This window comes from Ursus maritimus, unplaced genomic scaffold (genome assembly GCF_017311325.1).
Source record: "Ursus maritimus isolate PB19 unplaced genomic scaffold, ASM1731132v1 scaffold_20, whole genome shotgun sequence".
In the NCBI taxonomy this organism is placed as follows: domain Eukaryota; kingdom Metazoa; phylum Chordata; class Mammalia; order Carnivora; family Ursidae; genus Ursus; species Ursus maritimus.
In genome coordinates, this window is record NW_024424453.1 from 23,460,385 (window position 1) to 23,470,217 (window position 9,833).

General features: G+C 39.8%; 1 pseudogene; it reads left to right on the forward strand.

Moving 5' to 3' along the window:
• Positions 1 to 3,849: 3,849 nt before the first annotated feature.
• On the forward strand, positions 3,850 to 4,905 carry LOC103678548 (annotated as a pseudogene).
• The last annotated feature ends 4,928 nt before the right edge of the window (positions 4,906 to 9,833 follow it).

A 9,833-nucleotide genomic window follows, 5' to 3' on the forward strand; every position in this document is an offset into this window, starting at 1 on the left:
TCTTGGCCTTTTGATACTAACCATTCTAACTGATGTGAGGTGATATTTCATTCTGGTTTTGATTTGTATTTCCCTGATGATTAGTGATGTTGAGCTTCTTTTCATGTGTCTTTTAGCCATCATACATCTTGTCCTCTGCCTATTTTTTAATTGGATTATTTCAGGGGTTTTTTGATGTTGAGTTAATTAAGTTCTTTATATATTTTGGATATTAATTCCTTATCGGGATATATCATTTGCAAATATCTTCTCCCATTCAGTAAGTTGCCTTTTGTTTTGTTGATGGTTTCATTCAGTGTGCAGAAGCTTTTTATTCTGGTATAGTCCCAATAGTTTATTTTTGCTTTTGTTTTCCTTGCCTGAGGAAATATACCTAGAAAAATGTTGCTAAGGCCAATGTCCAAGAAATTACTGCTTCTGTTTTCTTCTAGGAGTTTTATGATTTCAGGTCTCACGTTTAGATCTTTAATCCATTTTGAGTTTATTTCTGTGTATGGTGTAAGAAAGTGGTCCAGTTTCATTCTTTTGCACGTGGCTGTCCAGTTTTCTCAGCACCATTTATTGAAGAGACTGTCTTTTCCCCATGGTATATTCTTACCCCTTGGTTATGGATTAATTGAGATTAATTGACCATATAGGTGTGGGTTTATTTCTGGGCTATGTATTCTATTCCACTGAAGTATGTGTCTGTTTTTAATGCAAAACCATAGTGTTTTGATTACTGCAGCTTTCTGGTATATCTTGAAATCTGTGATTATGATGCCTCCGACTTTGTTCTTCTTTCTCAAGATTGCTTTGGTTATTTGGGTTGGGGTCTTTCATGGTTCCATACAAACTTATAAAAAGCCCTTTAAATCAGTAAAAAGTCTAACAACCCAATTTAAAATGAACAAAGGACATGAAAAGGCTGTCAGGAAAAAGGTTCACAAATATTTGCAAATATGGTCAATTGTACTTAGAAGAAATCCTTTTTAAAACAACAAAATACATTTCTACAGACCTATCTGATTGACAAAGATTTTTAAAAGTTATTTGTTAATACACAGGGTTGCCAAGAATGTGATGAAACAAGAGCTCTCATACACTGGGGACAACCTATTAAAAACCACGCTGACGTTTTCTGTAATATGTACAAAAACACAGACACGATAGATCAGAATTGCACTGCTTATAATTACAAATAACAGTAAACAATCCAAATGACCACCCACTCAGGACTGGCTAAATTAATTATGGTCCTTGGAAGGAGTTGGATGCTATATAGAAATCAAAAAGAATAAGAAAGCTCTCTGTATTAATATGAAAATTTGCTAAGAGAAGCAAAAAAGGAAAAATGTGGATCCAAGTTTGTTCTATTCTATATTTTAGATAAAAATATGAGAAGGGGAAAATATCTGCATGTTTGATTTTATGTGCATAAAGAAACTCTGGAAAGATACACAAGAAATTAACACGAATGGTTTGTTGTTCAGCAGGAGCAGGAGCTGAACCAAACTTTCACTGTGTATTTTTCATGCTACTTCAATTTCAAGCCATGTGAATATGTTACTTATCCAAAAATGTAATAAAATAAGATATAGATAAATAAGAATGAGGTAGATCATATGCGTTGATTTGGAAAGATTTACAAGATATATCAAATGGAAATGGCAGATATTCCCTAGGTCTCATGGTAGAAAGGGTCAGTGGGAGAGGCAGAGACAGGTCCCCTTGGGAAGAGGTGGTCTGGAGTGACTGCTGCCAACTTCCTATCTCCTCCTAACTACTAATAAGAGGGTGGGGGAGGGTGGGGAGGACACAGTGATTGCAAATGGGCCCCTTCCTAGGCCTGAGCCATTTGGTCCCTGTGGTCCTGGGAGGGTTGAGTATTTATGACCTCCTGCTCTCCTAGCCTGCCTTCTTGGCACAAAACTGGAGAAGGGGCACAATTTACATAAAAACTAAAGCAAGGCCCAGTGATGTCTGATAGCTGAAGGAACTCCCAGGTCTCCTTCCTCCTGGAGACTCTGATAACCCAAATCCAATGGCTCATACCCCAGCCTGACTAGCACCAGTCATTTACTCAGGACCCCATGGGGGCTCTGAGTCTGGGATCCCACCTCCAATGACATGGGGAACAGACTTGCCTGGCCCCAGTTGCCTCCTGGTGGTGTCCAGTCGGGAAACATTGAGTCTGACTCAAATACATGGCTGAGGTTGGCAACCCACCCGGCTGGTCGAAGGCAGCACAAACAGGTACTCCCCACCTGCACTGGCCCAAAAAGACTGACATGTCCCCAGTGGCTGCCTTGAGGTCACGATGGGCTTGCAGGCAGCCATGTCATGGCCATTACTAATACCTGTTCCTGACGCCTGGCTCTCCAAATCCAGAGGGCAGCACTCACACAACAGAGGGCACCAAGGGGACCACTAGAGGCTGATGCTTTCTGTGGTCCAACATCTTCGGCTACCCTCAGCTTTCTTTTTATACCCAGACTTCATAGGGATGCTGTCTCTGCTTGGTTTTTGTAGCCCCCACATGTTTAGTGTATGTAATGTGCAGCATCAATGCCTTCTTGCACTTTGACAGGTGTCAGAATCACCTGGGGAGCTAAGAAGGCCCACAGAGTCCCAGGATCCTTAAAGTAGCATAGGGCCTAGCCTCTGTGTTTTCACCAACTTCATGGAGATAACTCGGGTGGGACCAAAGTTGGGAACCACTGCATTAAACTCTTTTAAAACATTACACAATTTAATTCTCAGCACTGCCTTACTAAATAAATATTTTCCTCAACTAGAAAACAGATTCTTATAGGTCAGATAGAAGAGTGTCTGGGCTCAAATCCACAATCTTCTTATCAGCTGTGTGACCTTTAGAAGATACCTAACCTCTCTGAACCTCATTTTCATCATCCTCATAGTGGGACTTTGGTGACACTCCCTCTCTTGAAGGGTTGCTGAGAGCGTTAAGTGAAACAAGACAGGACTAGTGCTTGGCACACTCAACAAAAGATCATGATTGCTATTCTAATCATGGGATAAACCACTTAGTGGAAACAAAACATTATATAATAAGAGGTTTTGAATGGGCACATCTTCATTGATTTTAACACATCAAATGGCATTTGATAAATGGTGGGAGAGAATATGGACCAATATCTTATTGATTAAATCACCAGTGTTTTCATTTAATTTGAGGTATTAAAAAGAAAGATTGCTGATAGCTTACGGTATCACTAGTAGTCAAATGTTTCTGCCCTTCCTTCGCAGAGTATACAGAAATTTGGGGTTTCTGCTGCAGAAATACCCTCCCCATTTACATTCAACACTAGCAGTCTTCACTGCACAAATATTTGTTCATTTGTCATCTACAGTGTGCTAGGTCCTGGGGATGTGGCAGTAAACAAAACAAGGAGAAAGAGAGCAAATAATCCCCTAATCTTAGGAAGAGGGACAATAAATAAACAGATTTTCTCTAATCTGAGAAATGTCAGAAATTCGTTAGGTCTGGTGGAAGAAATGTTCAGTGGGGAGCAGTTTCCATCTGGCAGGATTGCCAAGGGCATCCCAAGAATCCTTGGAAAAGAGACAGGGACAGCTCCCTTGGGAAGAGGTGGTCTAGAGTGACTCACTCTTGCCAGCTCCCTACATCCTTCCAACTGCAATAAAAGTGTAGGGCAGGGTGGGAAGGACAAGGGGATTGAAAATTGACCCCTACCTGTGCCAAAGCAATTTGATCCCTGTGGCCCTGGGAAGAATCAGAGTTTGTGACCTCCTGTTCTCCTGGAATGCCTTCTGGGCACAAAAGTGAGAAAAGGGCACAATTTACAAAAAAATCTAAAGCAAGACCCAGCTCCAGGTCTCCTTCCTCTTGGGGACTCTGGCAAAGACAAATCTGATGGTATCTACTTCCCATAACAAACACGGGCCAGACATGCAATGTCACAGGGACATTAACCAAAAAGAGGGGAAGGAGTGGGCCCTGGGGAGAAGCTATGTGAGAATCCAGCTGAGGCCATTTGTATCAACCACCTATGGTGGCTGACCCCAGAGAAGCAGTGGCATCCCCTATAGACGACAAGTTCCTGAGCCCAGACTCACCCAGCTATGTCCTGTACAGGGACAGAGCAGAATGGACAGATATAGACCCAGTGCCATAGACTGATGGCCCCAATTCAGTGGTCTAGATCATTTACTGTAAAAAAATTTAGAGATGTTTATGATTATTTGCAGCTGTGATGGAAGAAGTGAATAAGCTTTTAAACTAACCAGAGATGCTAACTCAATAGTTAAATGCAGCCAGTTATACACTGTGGCATTTTTGGAGAGTTCTCTTAAAGTCACTTCAAAAGGATCTACATGAGGAAATGAACTCCATCACTGCAATAATTGAGGAACAGCCCCAACACTATCAAGTCTGGCTTCACAGGCAAGTATTAGCAGCATGGCTAAAAGATCCATCTCAGGAGCTTGAGTTTATTGCTGATATTCTTAATCAGGATGCAAAGAATTATCATGCCTGGCAACATCAACAGTGAGTTATTCCGGAATTTAAACTTTGAGATAGTGAGCTACAGTATGTAGACCAACTTCTTAAAGAGGATGTGAGAAAGAACTCTGTCTGGAACCGAAGCTACTTCATCATTTCTAACACCACTGGCTAGAGTGATCATGCTATATTGGAGAGAGAAGTCCAGTTAGTAATCTCCTTCACTTGTTCACTCATTAAAAGAACATTTGTGTGCCTGTCATGGCTCAGGCATTTGGTATACAGCAAAGATCAAGACTGCCCTTGATCCTGCCCTCATGGAACAAATAGGACAGAAACTTAGATGAATTCTATAATGACAAATTTATAGACACTATAGTGTTCCTCTCCTTTATGGTGTATTAAGGTTCTTGAAATAGTTGCTACTATGGATTGAGAAGAAATCAGTTTTCATAGTGTCTAGGAGGCTTTATTTTATTTTTTAAAGATTTTATTTATTTGAGAGAGAGCAGAAGCAGGGGAAGCAGCAGAGGGGAGGGAGAAGCAGACTCTATGCTGAACAGGGAGCCCGATGTAGGGCTTGATCCCAGGACCCTGGGATCATGACCCGAGCAGAAGAGCAGACGCTTCACCGACTGAGCCACCCAGGCATTCGCATTCCTGGTCCTGGATTGATAATAGTCCCCAGAAGCCAGGTTATCATCTCAGGATTTGGAGCAGAGTAAGTCTTTGTTGTAGGGGGCTGTCCTGTACATCATAAGATGTTTAGCAACATTCCTTTATGCCCTATATCAGTAGTAACCGCCTCCCTGCCAAGTTATAACAAACAAAAAGGTCCCTATTGGAAATGTCCCCCATGGGGCAAAACCATCCCCAGCTGAAAACTGCTTTAGCATACAAAAAAGCTGTTGTAAGAGCTAGAAGTTTCTGAAATGGCGTGAATTTCTATATTAATGTCCATAAACATCAATAGTCACCTCTTTTCTGGAAAAAAAAAAGTCTACTTGGTCTGATATAAGTATTGCTACCTTGGCTTTTTTTTTTTCCCACTTCCATGTGCATGGTATATGTTTCTTCATCCCTTCACTTTGAATCTGTATGTGACTTTGAAGTAAGTGTCTTGTAGGCAGCCTGTAGAGGGGTTTTGCTTTTTTATCCCATTCAGTCACCCTATGTTTTTTGATTGAAGCATTTGGTTCGTTTACATGTGAGGTAATTATTGATAGGTATGTACTTATTGCCATTTTGTTCATTGTTTTCTGGTTGTTTTTGTAGTTCTTGGGTTTCTTTTTTCTTCTCTTGTTCTCTTCCCTTTGTTGTCCGATGGCTTTCTTTAGTGTTATGCTTGGATTCCTTTCTTTTTTATTTTTTGTATCTATTATAGGTTTCTGATTTGTGATGACCATGGAGTTCATATATAACATCTTATGTGTATAGCAGTCTATATTAAGTTGGTCACGAGTTTGAACACATTCTAAAAGCACTAAATTTTTACTTCCCCCTCCATGTTTTATGTATCTGATGTCATATTTTACATCTTTTTACTTTTTTGTATCCCTTGACTAATTTTTGTAGATATAATTGATTTTTGTAGATATAATTGATTTTTACTGCTTTCATGTTTTAACTTTCATACGGCTTTATACGTGATTGATCTGCTACCTTTACTATATGTTTGCTTTTATCAGTAAAATGTTTTCCTTTCATAATTTTCTTCCAGTTACGGTCTTTTTTTTTTTTTTTTCACTTAAAGAATTCCCTTAAACATTTTTTTGTAAGGATGGTTTAGTGGTGATGAACTCCTGTAACTTTTGTTTGTCTGGGAAACTCTATCTCTTCTCCTATTCTGAATGATAACCTTACTGGGTAGAGTATTCTTGGTTGTAGATTTTTTTTCTTGTCAGCACTTTGAATAGATCACACACTCACTTCTGGGCTGCAAAGCTTCTGCTGAAAAATTTGCTGATAGCAGCAGGGTTTCCTTTGTATGTAACTGTTATCTTTTGTGGCTTTTAAAATTCTCTGTTTATCATTACTTCTTACCATTTTAATTATTATGTGTCTGGTGTGGACCTTCTTGGGTTCATCTTGTTAGGGGCTGTCTGTGCTCCTGGACCTGGATGCCTGTTTCCCTCCCCAGATTAGGAAGGTTTCAGTGATGATTCCTTCAAATAAGTTTTCTTCCCCTTTGTCTTTCTCTCCTCCTTCTGGGATTTCTGTAATGTTAATCTTATTAACTTATGTTGCTGAGTTCCTTTAATCTATTCTCATTTTTAAGTATTATTTTTTCCTATTCACCTTGGTTGCTTTTTACTACCTGGTCTTCCAGACGACTGACCCATTCTTCTGTGTCCTCTAATCTGCTGTCGATTCTTTCCATATTTTTTATTTCAATTATTGAATTCTTCAGCTCTGATTTGTTATTTTTTATATTTTCTCTGTGTTGGCGTTCTCAGTGAGCTCATCTACCTTTATGTCAGGTTCAGTGAGTATCTTTATGATTATTACTTTGATTTCTTTATCAGGCGTATTGCTTATGTTGTTTCATTTAGTTCTTTTACTGTGATTTTGTCTTGATCTTTCATCTGGGACATATTCCTCTGTCAACTCATTTTGTGTCTCTGTGTTTGTTTCCGTGTCTTAGGTAGGTCAGCTACATCTCCTGGTCTTGAAAGTCATGGCCTGCGAAGAAGAGGTCTTGTGGTACCCTATAATGTAATCCCCTCTGGTCAGCAGAACCAGGCACTCCAGGGGTATCCTCCGTGTGGGCTGTATGCACCTTTCTGTTGTGACTGAGTTGCAGTTGCCTTCAGCCCAACTGGATGCAATAACCTGCTTTTCCTGCCATGGGCACACTGGATAGGGTTTGGTCCCTGTGCTACTGAGAGGTCTGTCTGAGGTCACTGAGGATTTCTTGGTGGGTGGGGCTGGCAATCAGATTAACTGTTTGCCCTTGGCCTCTCTGCCACAGCTGCAGGCATACCAAAGGGCAGGGCTTGCTGTCTGGGCGGTGAGGTAATAGGTCCATCTACTACAACTGCAATGCTGGTGTGTAGGGTTATCTTCCTCCTTCCCCAGGGCAGGAGTCAGTTTGAAGTGGCACCATTTGGGGCCAGGGAAGCCTATAGAGTGTCACAGGGCAGGAGCTGCTTTGGAGGGATGCTTGCTGAGTCCGGCAGTTTGAATAGGGTAGGTTCTGCAGGAAAGCACAGGGCCAGGGCTCATGGTGGTAGTAAGGTAGTAGAAAGTATTAGTGCTAGCTTCCACAAACATCAGGCTATCTAGGCTAGAAGAAGGGAAGAGAAATTCTTTTCTTCTTGAAGATATCTCCTGAAGGTCCCTGCCTCTCCAGCACACATTCTAAGAATAGTCAATAAATCTTCATGTCTACCCCAGGCACTTTTCAAACCGCTTTTTCTGTGCCATGTCTCGGGCTGAGTTATTTATTATGCTGGCTTTTTAATGGAAGGAGCTCAGTTTCCTATCATCCTCCAATTTCCCAGAGTTAAGCCCACTGATATTTAAAGTTCCTGAAATTAAGCCCTGCGGGTTTTCAAAGCCAGATGCTATGGGGACTCACTTTTCCAATGCAGGTCCCTAGTGCCAGGGGTGCCTGGTACTGGGTCTGTCCCTCTCATTTCTCTGTGTTTGTGATGTCCTTCCCACTTGTGGTTAGTCTCACTGGAAGAGTTTGGTTCCCGACTGCTTCTCTACCTTTCCTACCCTTTTCAACATGGTCTTCTCTCTAAGATTAACTGTGGAAGGTCTGTTCTGCCAGAGCTCAAGTCATTTTCAGAGTTATTTGTATAGATGTAGCTGTTATCTCTGTGTGCCCATGGGATGAGCTGAGCTCAGTATCCTCCCCTGCCATCTTCCTGCCTCCCCTCAACAATCTGTGCTTTAGTTGGCCCTACAGATAAATCTGACACTTGCTAAGGTTTGAGAACCACTGCTCTAGAGGTTCCTCTTGTTTATCAGATAGTATTTAAACTTATATTTCTTACAAACATCTAGTCAATCAATAATAATAGCCTCCTTAGCACACACTTATTTCATGTCAATCAACTAATTTCCCATACAGGTATAATATGGGATTATAGTTTGGGTTGCTACTGATTTTTTTCCCAAAACCATCATGATTGAATGCATGAATAAAAATGATTTCATTAATTTTTTATTAAAATTTATTTTACATACAATAAAAATGAACAGATATCAATTGTGGAGTTTAAGTTTTAACAATTGTCATGTAGCCACCACCTGAACTATAGAACATTTCCATCCTGCCTCCCCAAGAAATTTCCCTTGTGCTCTTTCCACCTTTTCTTCTTCCTGTGCTCAGCAAATTATTGATCTATTTTATATTGCTGTAGATTAGATTTTTTTTCCTGGAGTTTCCTATGGATGGAACCATGTAATATATGATCTTTTGTGTCAGGTTTCTTTCCCTCAGCATAATATCTATGAGATGCATTCATGTCATTATGTTCCCTTTTACTGTTGAGTAGTATTCTGTTGTGTGAATATACAATAATTTGTTTATTAATCTGTCAATGAATGTTTGGGTAGTTTCCAGTTTGGGGTTGTTATATCTGAAAGTATTTTAGTTTTTAAAACCCTCATATTTTAATGAAGTTTGCTGCATTTAGAATTCTTAGTCAAAAGACTTTCCCCTCATCATTGCAAGATATTGTTCTATTGTTGCCTTCCATCAGAATTGTTCGAAGTCTGATATTGGTCCGATTACTGTATTGTTTATTTTTAGGTAATCTGTTGTTGTTTTTGTTTTCCCTGGAATATTTTAGAATTTCATTTTTATTTTGATGTTCTAAATTTCCACCAGTGTATTCTGTGTTACATACATTCAGGTTAATTTCCTCAGCTCTATCAACCAGTTTACTTGGTCTCTCTTCAGCTGTGTTGAATCAGCTATTTAATCCACCCATTACCTTTTAAATTTTAATGACTGTATTTTTAAAATTTCTACTACTCTCTGGTTATTTTTCAACCTATTTTTTAAATGTCATTTTATTCTTTTTCATGGTTTTAAGTGCTTTTAAAATTTTTTGCTCATTCTAAACATACTTATTTTATAGTTTGTTACTGACCACTTTTATCATCTGTGGCTCTTAGAAGTCTAGTTTGTGTGTTTCTGCTGACGTTTGCTTTTTGGTAGATTTTCATGTGTCTTTTACAATTTTGGATTAGCTCACATTTGGCTGACTTTGTCACAGGAAATTCTGGTTGGCCTGGTTTGAAGATGTGTCCCTCCAGACAGTTTTCACATTTACTTCTTTCTGGAAGCCCATATGTTTTGCAAGTTCAGGACTCCATTTATTTAATACATTGGCTAGCAGAAAGCATA